Here is a 20,005-nt window from a genome sequence, read left to right as displayed (position 1 = left end):
AATATTTTCATATTTGTTTTATGTATGGACTAACAAAACATTTATCTCTTGATCTAAGAATCCTATTCTTTAACTTATTTTACGTCTTTTAGAGATTTGTTAGTGCGTGTGACCCAATTGATTCCCAGTTTATCTTGGTCGTCCATAATTAACTACTTAATTATAGAACGATCATGAATGACGCCTAGAAGTATATCATGATCCTTGATACAGGTTATGGCGAGCAGGTTTAGGAGATGATGTGGAGGTCAGATCAAGATGAGGTGGTGGTCAAAGTGGAGATAGAGGGGTATTCGGTATTTGGCTCTGTTGATCGCTTGATCTCGGAATCTTTAAATCTCATCAGAGTGGTTCCGAAGCAGAGTGCTCGTATAAGGCTGACTGGTTGTGAGCTTGGTAGAATGTAAGAGTTCTAAGGTTTTATGATGAAAAAGAGAAATAGGAAGCTTGGTCAGTTAAGGGTCGATCAGACTTAGAAGAATTTGGTCGAGCAAAGCTCGGCCGAATGTAAGGCTTTCTATGGGTGCTCGACTCGGCAAAGCCCGAGTGGGTCTAAAGATAATTATCCCTATAAAACTCTTAACACGCGTTTGGTCGGATAAAGGCTAAATGAACATAAGGTTCCCTGTAAACACCTGGCCAAGCAAAGCCCAGACGGATGTGAACACCCGATTAGGAAAAGCTCGGACAGACCTAGAGATACTTGACCTTATATAGTTCTCAATACACGCCTGGACAGTAAAGGCTAAACGAACATAAGCTTCCCTATGAACACCTTGCCAGACAAAGCCTGGACGGATGTGAACACCCGATTGGGCAAAGCCTGGACGGGCCTAGAGATACTTGACCTTATATAGTTCTTGATATGCGCCTGAACGGGTAAAGGCTAAACGAACATAAGGTTCCCTAAACACCCGGCCGGGCAAAGCCGGGACGGATGTGAACACCCGGTCGGGCAAAGTCCGGACGAACCGAGAAAAATTTGACCTTATATAGTTCTCAATACGCATTCGGTCGGATAAAGGCTGAACAGATATAAGGTTCTATATGAACACCCGGTTGGGCAAAGCCCGGGTGAACTTAATGATATTTTGTCCCATAAAACTCTTCATACATATATTATCATTCGGATGAGGATAGATTGAACATATGACTCTCTATATATGCCCGACCTGATAAAGGTCAAACGTGTTTGAATTATCTGAAGGTATAATGCCCCTAAAATATAGTTTTAACATACATACTTGTGATATAATAAGGGTATCATATTGGTTTTTAAACAAGTTCTTGTAATATTTAATGTATGGTTGAGCAGATTAATACACTAATAAGTAACGCATCCAGCTTGATGGAGCAGCTGAGATGCATTCAGTAGACAAACAATAGACAATGTTTGGACAGCCTGTCATGATTGTCGGGGAATATTCCTTTGAAAGCTTTTGTGAAAACTAATTGGTTTCCCATTAATAAATCAGTTATAACAGCATTCTCATGCAACAATTTCAATAATGGCATGAAGCATGAATGACAAAAGAAGTACATCTGTGGGTAGAAAAAAGATTCTTCGGAACTCTCATAAAACACCCTGGTTGTACTTTCTTTCATCACCTAACAAACCCTAACAAACTAGGGGCCATCTCACGATCACTGAGGCTATGTGAGGTGGTATAAAAAGGGAAATCCTCTCCACTAGCAAGGTACGCAAACATTTGCATATGAAACCCTACTTTCTTGCATTTTCCGTTATTGTTCTTCTCCCACTTTCGAGAGAGGAGACTGACTTGAGCGTCGTAGGGCCTAGCCAGGGATTTTCACCCTGGTCTTAGGTCACTAACGCTTTGTTGGCTCATCTGACCTTGCGCAAGATCGTTGAGGAGTTTCCTTCAGATCTTGAGATGCTCATTGTTCGTCGATCAACCACTCATCGGAGCCATCACACCATCTCATCGCCTTCAGACAGGATCAATCCCCAACTAGCTAGAAAATCATAGTTGATCTTAGAACTAATTCTAAATCCTTCAGCACCTACAGTGAGTCATGCTTTATTCCTTTCACTCGTCTTATACTCACTTGGCTCAGGACATGATCTATGTGTCTATCCCCACTAGATTGACTACGTCACACCTAGCCATAATAATACTTCCTCATTCTATGGACTCAAATTACTCATACATGTGTACAAGAGTCTCGTACTCTTAACATGTAATGCTTTGGCCAAAGACTCTGAGTGATAATCCTAACGAGTGGTCATAGGATATATGTCTCCTCGCAAGGAACGATGAATCCTCTGTGGGCTATCCAAACATCTTTGGGCATTTTGACTTATACCCAATCATCCCGAGTCCATACCTTAATGAGGTGCTTGCTTAAAATGTCAAAATATAAGTCTCCATGATCAAGGTGATTTATATACCTCAAGTCGAAGGAAACTTGCACTCGAACTGCAGTAAGAGCTTCACAGACATATCCATATATATAGATAATCATATGAAGTCTTACAACGAGTCACTCCAATGAACTAGTTACCATAACTAGCATCCACATTTAACTCTCAAAATCCCAATGTTTCCAACTAGTGAGAAAACAGCTGTTTGGTGAACCAAAGAGTATAATTCGTGCTAGTCTTACAGAAGTGATAATGTTTGAATGCATCAATTCGACTATTAGAGAAATTCTAATACATTCATAATTGCACATATAGAGATAATCATTAGTTGTGATCCAATCACAATTTTTCTCATGCTATGAATTGTATTGAGGGCATTCAATAATGAGTTTAAGATAATCAAACATATAATATGCACTCAAATAGTAAATCTATATTTAGTAAAAATCATAAGACGATTGTCTTAGGACATCCTTCAAAATCTAACAGATCTTAGTGGAGCTTTTCATAGTCTTGGACAACAACCTAAGTGTTGTAACCAAGGAAATTCGGTCTCTTTTTATTATGTGTGTATTATTCTCTAAGTAATGTGTATGTGTCCTTGCTAGATCTTTAGAAAAAGAAATAGATTGGTTTTTTATTTACAGATCACTATTCACCCCTCCTTTCTAATGATCTGAATCACTTCTGTTACACCAACACTTACCTACAGCTAAGTCATACAAGCATTGAGCTTCCTCTCCGGTCACTATCTCCTAAGTGCCTTAGAGCATAACTCCATGTCTCCATTACAAACTCACACAAGTCTAAATGTGCTTCAGCATAAATCCTAATTTGATTCCTAAATAGTTGAGCACATTCAAACATCTAATCATCGATCTCAACTTCCTTACACTCAAGGGATGTAGCACTCCAACCTTATCTTTTGCAATTTCTTCGATCTCAAGACCTTATGACCTCATTGTTCACTGCTTCTTCAATAGAATCCCCATTCATAGAATTTGAAGCACTCTATAGTCAATGTTCATTCCTTCCTCCTCCAAAGAAATCCACTTTCCTCTTTGCAAACTCATCAACTTCTTAGTTTCATCATCGTCATAAATTGGCTCATTAATCTCTCCAATCTTACCTTATAGATCTTCCTTAATCAATAAACCCTCATAAATGATTAAAGTCTCGGGGGTATCACTATAAAGTACCTTGTCAATTTCTTCTTACAAATCATCTTTGAATCCGTCAAGGTTATCTTAGACGTCAAAGTTATCATTCTCCATGGAAAAAATCTAATTATCCTTGGAATGAAGTTTAAGTGTACCCAAAAGGAAAAAAATAATTTTTCATCTTTTTCTTTATCTTCTCCCAATCCTTGATCTTGGTTTTACCTTGTCTATCTCATGAGCACCACAAGTGCTCCCACCATACCGATCTTTGACTCTTGAGTTCGATGAGAATCAACTTTACCTTCATCTGATCCAAAACTTACTTATAGTCGAAGATTCGCTCTTGTTTGTTAATCCAATCAACAAAATTCTCTTTCTATGACGTACCAAAAAAATTCGGATAGACTAACTCGAAATCTGAGATCTCCATGTCGATCTTATCGACCACATATCTCACGATCTTCAAGATTTTGCGTCATCAGAGATATATGCTAGGTTAAATCTATGACTTGCCGATGTAAATCCTCAATTTCATCTTGGGTGCTACGACCACAATATGAGATTTCCTTATCCGAAACTTGCTTGACATGACTACGATCATGACCATGACGACCTTCCATTAGATCTAACGCTCGACTTTCTCAATCAAAACCTATTAGCTCTAATATCAATTAATGTCGAGCAGGATAGCAATTATCCTATAAACTGATGAAAAAGAGGGTTGGAGGAGAAGACAAGAAGAGATAACACTGTCTTCTAAGTTTTTTGAAAAAGAAGAAATTTTATTTAATATTTGAGATTATTCCTTAAACAAACTAAACATAAGTTTATATAGACTCCAAACACTAAAACTTAAATAAATGAAAGAAATTTTAATAGATGGACTGCAATTCCTAACTTATAAAGAAAGAAAAGAAATTTTAAAATCCCTAAACATACTCAAAATAAAAAAAATACAAAAAGATATCAATTATCAAAAATACCTAAAATACCTAAAATACCAAAAAAAACTAGAAATTACAAAAAATAAAAAATAAAAACTATTAAAAATAATAATCTTTGGATTCTCTACATCACATACACTAATCTTCGGACTTTTGGATGCCTTTGATATACCACTAATCTTCAATCCACACATAAATTTGTCCAAAGAGCGCATCAATACATATTTGTTGGTTATTCATTTGGCAAAAAATGCTATCGACTTTATAAGCTAGAAACAAACAAATTATTTTCTTCCCGAGATGTTGTTTTCCATGAACATGTTTTCCCATTCCATACTACTCCACCAGAAGAACAATATGATGAGGAAGTTCTTCCCTTGCCTTACGTCTACCAATCCTCACAGAAACAAACCCACACAAACTACTGATCCTCCTTCACAATCACCCATCCCTTTTGTCCTTGAAACTATCCCTGACTCAAACACTTCCACAACAAAAACACCCCCTAGCACACGTCGTTCTGATCGCATAAGCCAACCAAGTGTGAAAGTCTGAAATTTCCATCTCTACCACACCATCACAGTTAACCCAAGTCAATCTTCTTCCTCCACTGACACGAGTCACCCCTCGTCCAAGTATTTTTATTATGCAAAACTCTCACATAACTATCAGAATTTTGCTCGTGTCATTACTCTGCATGTGGATTTCAAGGCTTATGAGCAGGCAATATTAAATTCGAAAGGGCAGGAAGCTATGCATGAAGAATTAACTGCCCTTGAACAAAATAATATGCTCGGACACTCATGCCACTTCCCTTTGGTCATCGCTCAATCGGATGCAAATGGATGTAGAAGATTAAACATAACTCAAAGAGCACAATTGACAGTTATAAAGCTCCATTGATGGCAAAGGGTTACACTCAATGGGAAGGAATTGATTATAAGCAAATATTTACACCTGTAGCTAAATTGGCCACAATTCGTTTTTTCACTACAAGAAAAAAAACTTAAAAATAATACTTTTTATGTATTGTCTATAGTTAGAAAAACGTTGTTAAAAGTATTATTATTAAAAGTCTATTAAAAGACAACGCTTAAAAAGTGTTGTCGTTTTTTACAAAGAGAATGTTTTTGCAATACTTAAAAAGTATTGTCAATTTTTATAAAGGCAACACTTTTGCAACTCTTAAAAAATATTATTCTTTTACAAAGACAACGCTTTTGTAACACATAAAAAATATTATTTTTTTATTTACAGAATTGTTATCTATTATATTTATACCATGAATTGCTTAATTAAACCCTTATAAATAATACCAATTGAAATACCATGAAAATATAACTGATCAATCTTCTTACTATTAAACTAGAAATATATCATACAATTCAAATAAAAAATATGTAAACATAATCCATAAACTTTGGAACTATGTTAAGTCTATATAAAAGTAAAATTCATGTATACTAGATATGCATATTAGTTTCAATATATCTTACTTCTTGGATTGAATTTTTCGAATAATATTACATCTTCTCAAAATATTTGAGTATCTTTCTTGGTAAAATAAAAATTTCACTTTCAATTTCTTTCCATATTTCACTTTCAATTTCAATTTTTTCCATATTATAATTAAGATGGAGTAGCTTACATAATTAATATATTAAATTATTACATTAAAATTTAAATGAATAACTTCATAGTTGCACAAGTAATATCAGTGGAGGTGTTATGGCTTATTTAATTGGAACAAAACCTCCTTTAGTCTGGATCTCATTTTATTTGGCATGGTGAGATCTCTTAGTATATCATTTGAATTCTTTTTTTCTATTAATCTCACAAACAAAATAAATGGTATCCTACATAAGTAATCCATCGATGTAATTTTTTTTTTCTTATAAACTAAAAGATCATGCATTTTAAGCTTGATCATCTACCTAGAATATTAAATGATGTCATTGTCATTAATTATAAGGAAATAAAATAATACCTGATAATGAATATGACATACGTCAAATATAAATCTTTCAAAAGAAAAACTAATGATGCATATGATATGACATATAATATTTTTCATAATAATATGAATATATGATATGATGTTATGATATGGGATAGAACACACAAAATATGGAAAATTATAGCACAAAGAAAATACCTAGATTTTCATGTAAGTTTCATCCTTTAACTATTATGCCAAGAGAAGCATAAGTTACCTCCTCTTCCTAGAAAATATCAAAAATTTTAACTCGACATTTCTTTGAATTCTATTTTATTTATGCTAATTTGATTAATCTCAATATCTTAAAATTTTTATTTAGCACACTTTAAACTCTTCAAGAGTATAAATTAATTTCTCATTTTTAACATATCATAATGCCTTGGAAGCACCAGCTAATTAAACTTGCATTTTGATATTTACAAAGGTTCAAAGTTAAGCTATGTTGTTTGTCTAACAAGTTGAACTAAATATGCAGAAAAGTGCTAAGTGATTTTGAGCAAAGGAAAGTTCTAGTTGAAGCTAGGCAAGTGGAGAGTTCTAGCTACTGTTAGATAACGAAGTCTTCGTCCAGGAAACTGGGCAAAGTCTTGGCGGGTTGAGAACATTGGGTGAAATTCTAGAGTCGAGAATGCTAGGTGAAAATCCAGAGGGTTGTGGACATCAGGTGGAAGACTGGATGGGTCATGGAGCGGATGTTCAACATGAAGTCCTAACATCTTGGGCGTTGAGTAAAAGTCCAGACGGTCTAGAGGACTGGTCTGACAAAAGATAATTTCTCTTGATAGGAGTAGTAGGTGAGAATGCGTTCCCCGAAAAAGGAATACTAGGCGTCAGTCTGACCTAGAGTTTCAATAAAACTCAAAGTCAGGACCGGACAGTCCGAAGGCTGTTAAAACTTGTTGTTTTTTAAATATGATTGCTTGGATTAACCTTGTTTTGTAGAAAACACTCTCAAATGCAAGCCTTAGAGTAGGAGTTGCCACCCCCAGGGCGTAACATAGATGGTGGGCGCATGGTATCTCTGGCATAATGGTCAGAGCTCGATTCTTAGGAACTGACGACCTAGGGTTTACCCCACCATGCGCCTATGGCCTGTGTACCTACATGTACCTCCCTCCATATCCATGGGGCCGCTACGGTATAGCGGATCTATCTTTTTTTCTTAGAGTAGGAGTTGTCACAGGCTCTGAACCAAATAAAACTTGACGTGTTTGCAATCGCTTGTGTTTTTACTTTCCATTTCTGTTGCAAGTTATTTTGATTGAACTTTTTTCAAAAAGTGTGAAAGTCACGAGAACTATTCACCCCTCCCCCTTAACGCACCGATCCTACAATAACTTCATTATAGTAGGATTAACTACCCTTCCAATTAGAATGACACACTCCTAGATTCCTTTTTAATTACTAGGGATAACCTTTTTTTGTAATCTTGATTTGACTGTTAGACTTAGAAATTATAAATTTATTTCTTATTGTAATTGACCAAAGAACGCATATAAAGTTGCAGAATTCTCTAAAACGTATCTAACTTTCAGATTTTTCAAATGACATATTTATTTTTCATTTTACCCCTCCCACTAACCACTATGATGTTAAATTTCAAAGAACAATAATACTGTGGCACCACTTAGTATTGTATTTCAAAAATCAACACTACACCAACACAGTGATACTGTTATTTGAAATTTAATACCACAATAGTTGATAGGAGGATAAAATGAGAAACAAATGTATTTTTTAAAAATCCTAAATGTTTGATGCGTCATTTAAGAATTTCACAACTTTAAATACATCCTTTAGTTAATTATTATATTTTTTTAATTCAAAATACATAAAATACATAATTTTTCATAATTTAAAATTATTTACAATATCTTAATAATAATAATAATAAATGATCCTATCCGAATGAAGGAAACTGGAAAGCCGGGGATGGGGTGACTACTGATGGGATGAAGATCTCAATCTTGCAAAACAAAATCAAATCAGGGAAGGGGTTTTGGCGTCGGTCCTCCGACGCTCAAGTTAGAATCAAGAAGAAAGAATGAGTAGTCTAGAAATAGATCAATCTTGCCTTTCCTCATACCTGGTGTACCCTTTTATACCTTTATGTGTGATCATTCATCTGTCCTTATTTAATGATATTAATTGACAGAGGAAGGCTTCTTTGTCTTGACTTCTGTGCATGAATGATAAATAGAGTGTTCTTCTTGGTCTTGACTTCTTCATATTTAATGATGATAGACGGAGTGTTTTCTTTTGTTTTCTCGTCTCTTCCTGTGTAGTGTCATTCTTGCACCAGACGGGCAGTCTGAGCAGCTCGCTTTCCTGTCGGACGGGTAGTCCAAGCGGTTGGTTTTTTGGCTGATCAAAATAACCAACTACGGGTTGTCCATTCATCTGACCAACCCATGATGTCCATTTGTCTGATCGGCTGGGTGATCCACTCGGGCACTCCTTTGCTGACCGAGATAACTAGACAACCACCTTTGGCCGAGGCTCTTTCCGTAAACCCCGACATTGATCTCCTTCACTTTGACCGACACTGTGTCAATTGGCCCGTGGCAGGTGGGCTCCCCTTTATCGTCGCATCACAAGCCTCCCCCTCAAGTCTAGTCGAAGGAGGTTGCATATCCGATTGATTGGACCACTGGTTTCCTTGGCGAGTTCTATGTTCGAGCGGAGTGTTCAGTCCCTAATATCTGATCAGTGCATCAACCAACGTTGCTCGGTAGTTGTCTAACCATGGCAAATGGGCAATCGTCTGATAACCTTATGTCGATCAGGACGATGAGCGGCAATACTTTCAAAAAATTTCCAAATGCGCTTCTTCGAGCGAGCACAGTCGTCACTGACGTCATCCATATTTCTCGAAACCTATGTAAATCCTTGACAATTATGGCCAAACACCATCCCTTTTAATTAAGTTCATTAAATGTTGTCCGGTAATCGCATGTCACGTGGCCCTCTTTCTGCCGTCGCACGTTTGACAAGACAGGCGGATATCCTCTACTGATGTGACTAGCACCTTTTTGAATTCCACAGCCAGATCTTCTTCTAGATTTTCGAAACCTTGGATTAGACAGTTGAGAGCGACCGACTGTGAAGTTTATAAGCCTCACGTGTGCCATCGTCTTCTCCACTTCGTGCCTTCGTCTTCGAGCTTCGCCGCTGTGGCATTCCGCTTCTTCGCCGGTGATCTCCCTGTACTCCGGTAATCTCCCGCTTCTTTGATCGATTCTATGTGACCTTCCTTGTAAGATCTTCGATGATTCGGTCTAGTGTTCGTTTATCGTTCATCTTCGATCTTGTTCTTTTGTTCTTTCGATGGCAAGCTCATCTCATCCTCCCGTCGCTGTCCCTGGACTCTGGTATACATCCATTGAGTTTAGGCCCGATGCAGGTGATGCGGAGACTGTGAGGGTTGCATATGAAATTCCGCCTAACTATCAAATTGGTCTCCTCTCTGCCTTTGACCGTCCGGCCGAACCATCACCCAGTTTCGTAACATTTTTCAGGGACCAATTTACCACCAGTCTGTGGTTCCCGATCCACCCTTTCTTTTCTGCTATTTGTGAATATTTCTGTATTTCTATCCACCAAGTAGTGCCAAACTCCTTTCGGTTGCTGTGCGGGGTCATCGTTCTATTCTGCCTGCATGGCATTCCCCTTACTCCTCGGCTCTTCCATTATTTTTATTATCCCAAATTGTCCGAGCCAAGGACCTTCTTATTTCAAGCTTGAGTGGGCTTAGTCTTTTTCGATAAGATGTCGTCCTCCAATAAACATCGGAGGGAATACTACTTTTTTGTCAAATTCCTCGATCATCCCGATTTCCCGACCGGCTAACAATTAGAGGTGTCGAACCCACCAGAGCTCAAAAAATATAAGAGCCGTTCGGACTACCTCCATGCTGCCTCACAACTAGTCAGGTAAAAGTACCATATTCGCAAATTGCTGCATGAGGGGGTCCTCTACGTGTTCAGCTTGAGCTTGATCCATACGAAGCTTCCGTCCAGCCTATGTATGCTCCTGCTTGGTTATGACTTTTGAATCTAACTAATTTTTCTTTTTCTTGTGTAGCCCAAGTCATGTTGCATGCACGTCTGGCCGACAAAGCCAAGATTGCGGATGCTGAGATCAATGCGGCGGTCGTGGATGAGTTAGAGAGCTGAGGTGTGTAGCCGATCGTCTCACAAGAAGACCCACTTGGAGAGAGAGAGGGAGCGCCAGCCTTAGTGAGCGAAGGGATAGCCATTCGGATGCCCAGCGGTGGAGCGGTTGGTGCATCGAATCCTCCCTCCGTACGGCTGCCAGTGATTTCAGTTAAGGGGACGTCGGACTCAGCCTCTTCTGGGGAACCACTGATATGTCGCAAGAGGCGCCGGGTGGAGGCGACATTGCGATCTGCTTCCTTTGTGGTACAGACCCCCACCAGGACTAGCCCGCGCCTTCCTTCCATCGAACGGGTTAAAACCTTGACGCCAGCTCCTGCTACGGCGACAGTTCCCCCTACATCATCAGATCAGACACCATCCCTGTCCGATCTACCACAGGGAACCATTTGCGTGCCACTAGTTGCTTTTATGTCACCACCGCCAAAGATTCAAAAGTCTAGTATCCGGCCGGTATCAACATCTTGGCCATCCGATAAAGCAGCCTCGGCCCAATCAACCTCGAGCGGACGATGCCACATAATGGCGATTATCCATCTTCCGATTGAGGAATGGCGTGAGTCAGATGGCGCTGAATCCCGAGCACCAGATAATCATTCAAGGGCCTCTCACACAAATATGGGCAGACGCATGAGCCCGTGTAGCGGTCATGCCTCCGGGGACACTCGCGAGCAACCATACCCAAATGTCCACTGGGGTAAGTGTTTTGTATGTTCTTTATGTATCTTTGATTGACGCTTATTGTTTCCTAGTTCCTCGCAGTATTGGGTAGAGAGCCTAGCCATGTGCCAAAGGCTTGCTTTTCTGGAGCAGAAAGTTAAGCAGCTGAGAGTGTTGAGTGACCAATCATCTACTTCTCACGCATAGCTAGAGAAGATGAATGATGAGATGGCTCAACTAAGAGTCAATCTGGCTAAGAACGCCGAGAAGCTGGAGGTGGAGAAGCGGAAAAACGCTGAATAGGCCAACCAATTAGCTCGGCTTAATAAACAGGCCAGCACCTTTGAATACAAAATTCATTCGACCAACACTAGGAAACTCTAGGCTATTGAAGATCTAGAGATAAAAAACAAAGAGTTTCGGGTGTTGGCCCAGAACTTGAAGGAAGCTGAAGCTGCCCTGAAAGCACGGCGGGACGAACAGTTACCCGCGTAGACTACCTCAAAAACCCGACTCACTGCAAAAGATGAGGAGCTGGTAGCACTGAAGGCAGAGTTGGACGCCTCTCAAATGGCCTTAGAGACTTATCAAGAGGCCGAGTCAAGTACATTCGAGCTCATGAAGCGATCCTACATCCGCTTGGATGCTTTTAATGACAAGGTTGTCGATTAGGCACTTTGTCTGTTCGACCTGGTGATCGAAGGGGCGTTCGGCCAACTCAGGAAAGGCGGCTACCTCCCCGCCACTCTATTAACCAAGGTTATTAGTCGGGATAAGTTGACTAAGTCACTGCCTGATGATGTCTTAGATTATATGGAGTGAGCTTGTTGAGAGTTCTGCCTCTGTAAAAAATTTTGAAGTTTCACTCAATGTTTGTCCGTCCGGATAACCTTTATATTCTTCTAGTATTTTAATTTTTTGACTTGTTTTTCAAGCGTCTCATAAACTAAGTGTGGCCTCATGTTTCTTCTAACCAGCAACGACTTATCTACTTAGTCGATCGATCTATTTCATTTTCAAGGTCGTCGCTTGACCGTTATAGTGTAGACATGGGTTCAAGGTCGTTGCTCGACCACTGACAAAGACAGGGGTTTAAGGTCATCGCTCGACCGCTGACGAAGATAGGGGTTTAAGGTCGCCATTCGATCATTGATGAAGACATGGGTTTAAGGTCGCCGCTCGACCGCAGATGAAGATAGGGGTTTAAGGTCGCCACTCGACCGCTGACAAAGACAAGGGTTTAAGGTCGCTGCTCACCGCTGACGAAGACAGGGGTTTAAGGTCGCCTCTCACCGCTGACGAAGACAAGGGTTTAAGGTCGCCGCTCGACCGTTGATGAAGACAGGGGTTTAAGGTCACTGCTCACCCACTGATGGAGACAGAGGTTTATAATCGCTACTCGACTTTTAACTTAGCTTGGTCGACCGAAGAGTCTGGAAAGCTTTGGTTTTTATTCATGTTGGCCCTGCATCCAGAAGGCATATACACAAGTATATTTATATTTACTCACGCACCTCTCACATAGGCCTGTAGGATTGGAGATGATTCGCGTTCCATGGTCGCTCAAGTCATCTTCTGTTTTCATCTTCCAAGTAATAGGCCCTTGAGGGGAGTTTCTGTACGACCTTGTAAGGTCCCACCCATGGTGCCTCGAGTTTGGTGGCATCGCCGACTGGCTTGATTTTCTTCCACACCAGATCACTGACCTGGAAGGACCTCGAGATCACCCTCCTGTTGTAGTTCTACCTCATGACTGCTTTATCCCGCACTTCATCCACCAACTTGAGCTCCATTAATCTTCACTCGCCATTTCCCTCGTCATAGAGTTGCACCCGGTCGGATTCTACTCCTACTTCTACAGGAACCACCGCCTCTCCTCCATACACCAGCTGGAATGGTGTTACGTTGGTCAGCTCCTTTGGAGTCATGCAAAGTGGCCACAACACACTTGAGAGCTCGTAAACCCAGCTACCTCCTGCGTGGTCGAGCTGGGTTTGTAAGCCCTTGAGGATCTCCGGGTTTGTGACCTCCGCCTGGTCGTTGCTCTGGGGGTAGACGATTGAGATGAAGGCATTGGATGTCATAGCCTTCGCACCACTCCCTGAGGTTCTGACTCGCGAACTGCCTCTCATTATCCAAGACGAACCGACGGGGGATGCCGAACCAACAGAGGATGTTCTGCTAGATGAACTTGATAACCATCTGCTCACTTATCTTTGCCAAGGGCTCAGCCTCCATCCATTTTAAAAAGTATTCCACAACAACGAACAGGAACCTTCATTGACATGTCGCCATGGGAAATGACCCCACGATGTCCATGCATTATTAGTCGAATGGGCAAGATACGATGGGTGACTTCTTCTCTTCGGTCGGTCGGTGCGAAGTATTGTTATACTTTTGGCAGGAAAGGCATGTGGTTGTCGCCCGAGCGGCATCCTCTTGGAGTGTTGGCCAAAAGTATCCGGCCAGGAGAATCTTTCGAGCTAGTGAACAATCGTCTGGATAGCTTCAAGATGTACGCTGCATCCTTTGGTCCAACACACTTGAGCAAAGGCCTAGAGAAGTCTCTTTTGTATAGTTGATCTCTGACCAAGGTGAACCGTCCGACCCTCTTCTTTAATAGATGTACCGCCTCTTGGTCGGACGATGTACTTCTTGATCGAAAAAATTCGATTACGGTGTTCTCCAGTAGCTCGGAAAGAGAACTCCCTCCATCTGATCAATTTGCGCCATCAAAGAAACCTGTTTGATCGGCTAATTGATCACGATCGGTGATAATGAACTAGCTAACTTAGCCAGTTTATCTGCTGCTTGATTGTCTGATCAAGGAATCTTCTGTATAGTGACTTCGTGAAAATTTATCTTTAGCTTCTCGAAGGCTTCTACATATAACTTGAGTCAGGGGTTGCAAATCTCGAACGCTCCCAACGGCTATTGGGTGGCCAACTGAGAGTCCGAGTGAATGAGGACCTTTGTGACCCCGACATGCCTCATTGCTTGCAAGCCGACTATCAAGGCTTCATACTCAGCCTCATTGTTGGCGGCACAATAATCCAACTGAACTGAAAGTTGCATTTGGTCTTCCCTTAGGGAAATGATTAGGATGTCGATCATGCTGCCTTGCCGGGTGGAAGAGCCATCAACATATATTCTCCAAGTTACTTCTAGCTCGTCGTTCTGGATTTCTGTGATGAAATCAGCCAAGGCCTGAGCTTTTATTGTTGTTCAGGGTTGGTATTGGATGTCGAACTCACTTAATTCAATTGTCCACTTGATCAATCGACCAAATGCTTCTGGATTGAGGAGGACTCTTTCCAAGGTACTGTTGGTCATCACGACGATTAGATGGGAGAGGAAGTATAGGCAGAGTCTCCGAGCGACTAGTACCAAAGTGTAAGCTAATTTTTCCAGACCAGTATAGCAGGATTCAACGTCTTTTAATATATGACTTAAAAAATATACGGGTTGTTGCTCTTGCCCATTCTTCTTAACTAATGCCGAGCCAACCGTATTTTCGATGGATGACAGATAAATTCAGAGCGGTTCTCTTGCGCTCGGCTTAGCTAATATATGCAAGGAGTTGAGATAATTTTGAGCTCTTCAAACGCCCGGTAGCACTCCGCATCCCACTGAAATTTTGTCGCTTGACGCAGCACCTTGAAGAATGATAGACTCTGGTCAGATGATTTGGATATGAATCTAGACAGAGCGGTAATACGCCCGGTCAGCCATTAGGCTTCCTTCAAGTTGCGTGGAGGTGGCATATCTTGCAGAGCCTTTACCTTGCTCGGATTCACCTCGATCCCCCGCTCAGTGACGATGTATCCCAGGAATCAACCGCTCTTGGCACCAAACAAGCACTTGTTCGGGTTCAGGTTTATTCCATAAGCCCTCAAAGTTTGGCAGGTCTCCTTGATGTCTGTGCAAAGATCAACATCTCTTGAAGATTTTATTAATATGTCGTCGAAATATACCTCTATGTTTCAGTTGATCTGCTGCTGGAATACCTTGTTCATGAGCCTCTGGTAGGTGGTGCTGATGTTTTTTAGTCCGAATGACATGACGTTATAGCAGAATGTTCCATCGACCATGATAAAGCTGACCTTTTCTTGATCTTCTCGAGTGAGTGGCACTTGGTGATAACTTTGATATGTGTCGAGCATGCAGATCAGCTTGCAGTCTGCCGTAGAGTCCACCATCTAGTCTATCTGGGGCAGCGGATAAAAATACTTAGGGCATGCCTTATTCAGGTCATGGAAGTCTATGCAGACCCTCCATTTGTTGTCTGGCTTGGGGACTAATACGATGTTAGCAAGCCAGCTCAGAATTTGTACCTCCTATATGTTGTCGGCCTCCAGCAATTTATCTATCTCCGCTCGGATGACCAAGTTCTATTCCATACTGAAGTCCCTTTTCTTTTATTTTACTAGCCGAGCATCCGGTCGGACGTGTAGGTTGTGCTGAACCACACTTGGTGAAATGACGGATAGCTCATGTGTCGTCCAAGCGAATACATCATGATTTTGTCTTAGGCAGGCTACCAGCTCCGCTTTTGTCTCGTCCTCTAGATCGACGGCGATGAAGGTGGTTGCTTCCGGGTGGTTAGGGTGGATATAAACTTCTTCTTTCTCTTTGTAGACCAGCGTGGGGGGTTTTCAATGATGGTGTTCACCTCTAGCCGAGGTGTCTTCCGAGCGGCTCGTGCTTCCGTTCTGACCATCTTGATGTAATAACGTCGAACGACCAACTGATCTCCTTTGACTTCTCCTACTTTACCATCCACCGGGAATTTGATCTTCTAATAGTAGGTGGACACTACCGCTCGGAACTCATTGAGTGACGGTCAACCCAAAATGACGTTGTAGGCCGAGGGCGTATCTACCACTATGAAATTTGTGGTCCTTGTCCGCTTCAGGAGCTCTTCTCCAAGTGAGATGGCTAACTTGATCTGGCTGATCGGCAACACTTCGTTGCCTGTGAAGCCGTAGAGCGGAGTCATCATTGGCAGCAGTTCACTCCGATCAATTTGTAATTGATCGAATGTCTTCCTGTATATGATATTTACCGAGCTCCCTGTATCGATAAAAGTGCGATGGACTGTATAATTGGCAATTACTGCTCAGATGATTAATACATCATCATGGGTGACCTCCACTCCCTCTAAATCCTTAGGCCCGAAGCTAATCTCGAATCCCTCAGCTTTCTCCTTGCTGCAGCCAACGGCGTGGATCTCGAGTCGTTGTGTATGCAACTTCCTTGCTCGGTTAGAATCTCCACCGGTCGGCCTACCAACGATCATTCTTATCTCCCCTGAGTGGCGTTACTTCGATTCTCTTCTTTCCTTGTGGACAGTCTGGTACATTCGAAGGAGGCTTGGGTAGGGATTTAGTCCCTTTGTGGTTGCTGGTGACGTGGCCCGGTTGTCCTTTCTGAATTCCTTCATTCTGCAGATCGGCTTCAATTACGCCGATCCTGAAGTTGCAATCGTCGGTGGTATCCATGCTGAACTGACCTGCTAGCTGCCAGGTTGTAGCAGTCCCTGGTGTTGTGCGTCGTCGACTGGTGGAAGGTGCAAAACATTGGTGCCCGCCTCTTGCTTCTTGGATGAGCGGTCACCACTTGTTGTATGGCATGTGGCCGAGTCTCCTGGTGTGGAGTGGCTCCTGACTGAGGCCCTTTAGGTGGTTGATGACTGCTCGGTTAATGCTGCTCGGATGCTCCTGTGGGCTCGACGGTTGGCTCCTTCTTCCTTGCTGCCTGGGCTTCTTTTACATTAATGTATTCATTGGCCTTCTTTTAGAGATGACCAAAGTCCTTCGGCGACCGCCGAATGAGCGATCGGAAGAACTCTCCCTCGGTAAGCCCTTGGATGAAGGTGTTCACCAACACATCTGAGGAGACTACTGGAATGTCCATCACCACCTAATTGAAGCGCTGTATATAGGCCCTCAGGACCTCTCGGGGCCCTTGCTTCAGCGAGAACAAATTTACGCTCATCTTCTGGTGGCGACGACTACTAGCAAAGTGATGTAGGAATGCCACTCAGAAGTCCTTAAAGCTATGGATCGAGCTGTTCGGCAACCGTTTAAACCATCATTGCACCGATCCAGATAAAGTGGTAAGGAAGACTCGACATTTCACCCCGTTCATATACTAGTGAAGGGTGGCCGTGTTGTCAAACTTGGCCAAATGATTGTCGGAATCGGTTGCTCCATTGTACTCCCCGATCGTCAGTAGGGTGTAATGCTTTGGCAGAGGGTCATTTAGGATCCCCTCCGAAAATTATTGATTGACCCACTCGGGAGAGTCGTCTTCCCTCGGCGCTTTTCCCTTTCGTGCATCCCGCACGGGCGCCTCATCCGAAGAAGATCCCCAGTCTCTATCCGCTCAGCCTCTATCTTCTAAGGGAGCCCATGATAGCGCTCAGTTGAAGGGGATTGACGCATTACGAGAATTCCCATAGGAGTCGATCGGTCTCCTATTTGGCTCCCGAGCAGAAAGTTGATCCGCTCGATTTTCTTTTTCTCTTTCAGCCTGTCGACCTATTGCAGAGGCAACAGGCTCATGTGTTGGTCGATCGACCAACGCCTGTTGTTGTTGCTTCAATATCTTCGTTACTCGAGTTTGTATTAGTGCATCGAGATCCTCTTGCGTTAGCGTCACTATTGTGAGTCATCTAGCGTCTTCCATCATCTTATTTGGATACAGGCCACGTTCCCACAGACGGCGCCAGAATGATCCTGTCTGAATGAAGAAAGCTGGAAAGTCGGGGATAGGGTGACTACTGACGGGATGAAGATCTCAATCCTGCAAAACAAAACCAAACTAAGGAAGGGATCCTTGCCGTTGGCCCTCCGACGTTCAAGTTAGAATCAGGAATAGAGAATGAGTAGTCTAGAAATAAATAAATCTCACCTTTCCTCATACCTGGCGTACCCTTTTATACCTTTCTTTGTGATCATTAATCTGCTCTTATTTAATGATATTAATTGTCAGAGGAAGACTTCTTTGTCTTGACTTCTGTGCATTAATAATAAATGGAGTGTTCTTCTTGGTCTTGGTCTTGGCTTATTCATATTTAATGATGATAGATCGAGTATTCTCTTTTATTTTCTAGTCTCCTCTTGTGTAGTGTCATTCTGCGCCGAACAGGCGGTCTGAGCGGCTCGCTTTCCTGTCGGACGGGTGGTCCGAGCGGCTCATTTTCCGGCCGACCGAAACAACCAACTATGGGTTGTTCATTCGTCTGACTGACCCATGATGTCCATTTGTCTGATCGACTAGGTAATCCACTCGGTCACTCCTTTGTCGATCGGGATAACCAGACAACCATCTTTGGCCGAGGCTCTTTTCGTAAGTCCCGACGTTGACCGCATTGACTTTGACCGACACCATGTTAATTGACCTGTGACAGATGGACTCTCCTTTATCATCGCATCAATAATAATAATAATAATAATAATAATAATAATAATAATAATAATAATAATAATAGTTGCACGAGTTAAATAAACGTTTACCTAATTTATAAAAAGAAAACTCGAACTTGAGTTGAGCTCGAAAAGCTTGAAGTACCCAACGGTTGAGTTAGGTCGATTTACACCCCTAATGAATAATGATATGAGTAGAGAGGACCACGCATGAATAAGTTGGAGCGAACCCACGAGACCATCTAACCTCTCTAACCCACCCACCCACCCACCCGCCTGCAGCAGTGCAATTATCCGGCCCGGCCCGTACGTACGTTCTCCATTTAACTATATACACAATTACTCATCTGTATATTAATGCATCAATCAATTGAGTAGACAAGATATATAGATAGCTAGGTGGGTTGTTAAAGATCACATGCAACGAAGCTTAACCACAAGTCAAATAACTGAAAGCCCGTTTCTTGAAAATCTATATATTTATCCATGGAGATTGATCTCTCGATCGTCGAGGCATTTAATTTAATTTGCTCCATGAAACTTCAGTTGCTGTTCTAATTACTTGTGCAGTAGAAGCTAGGCAAGCCATGAAGATCGAGCTACCTCTCATCATCTGGGTCGATATCCTTGCTCTGGTCTTGTCAAGTGAACGGTCCTTACTGATGCAACTCTTGTTCATTGTCTGTTCGACCTTGAATATAATTGAAGCTCAGGTAATTAATTAATTATATGATTAATTAACAGGTAGTTCATATATCAATCGATTCAGATAGAATGATTAATTATATTAACAAGTAATATTTAGTAAGTACAATTTGGTGCAACTTAATTGTCTATAATGATAACCTAGCTACAAATTGTAATATATATACAATATATATAGAGAGAGAGAGAGCATGCATGCATAATCTTTCTCTACCAAATATTATGGTGTTTCAACAATCTAGCTTTTCTTTTTGATCTCTAGATACATTTACAGGGCCGGAGTCAGAAATTTCATATTGTAAGCTAGAGGTGTAAGATATGTGTTTACGTTGACGGAGGACGGCCTTGCCCCCATTCGCCCCCTCCCAGCTTCCCGCCTTCCCATTTCTATACCCTTACACCTCTTGCATTAAAACAAACAAGTTAGACTGCTTATATAGGAGTCTTGGTTATCACTGAACATGAACATTCTGTTTGGTTATAACTAAAAACATTTGCACTTGGCCAACCCTACCACCTTGTTTTAGATCGATCAAACTGGCTGAA

The sequence above is a fragment of the Zingiber officinale genome, chromosome 6A (assembly GCF_018446385.1).
Source record: "Zingiber officinale cultivar Zhangliang chromosome 6A, Zo_v1.1, whole genome shotgun sequence".
Classification (NCBI taxonomy): domain Eukaryota; kingdom Viridiplantae; phylum Streptophyta; class Magnoliopsida; order Zingiberales; family Zingiberaceae; genus Zingiber; species Zingiber officinale.
The sequence above is the reverse complement of the archived record's forward strand: the minus strand, read 5'-3'. Positions refer to the sequence as shown.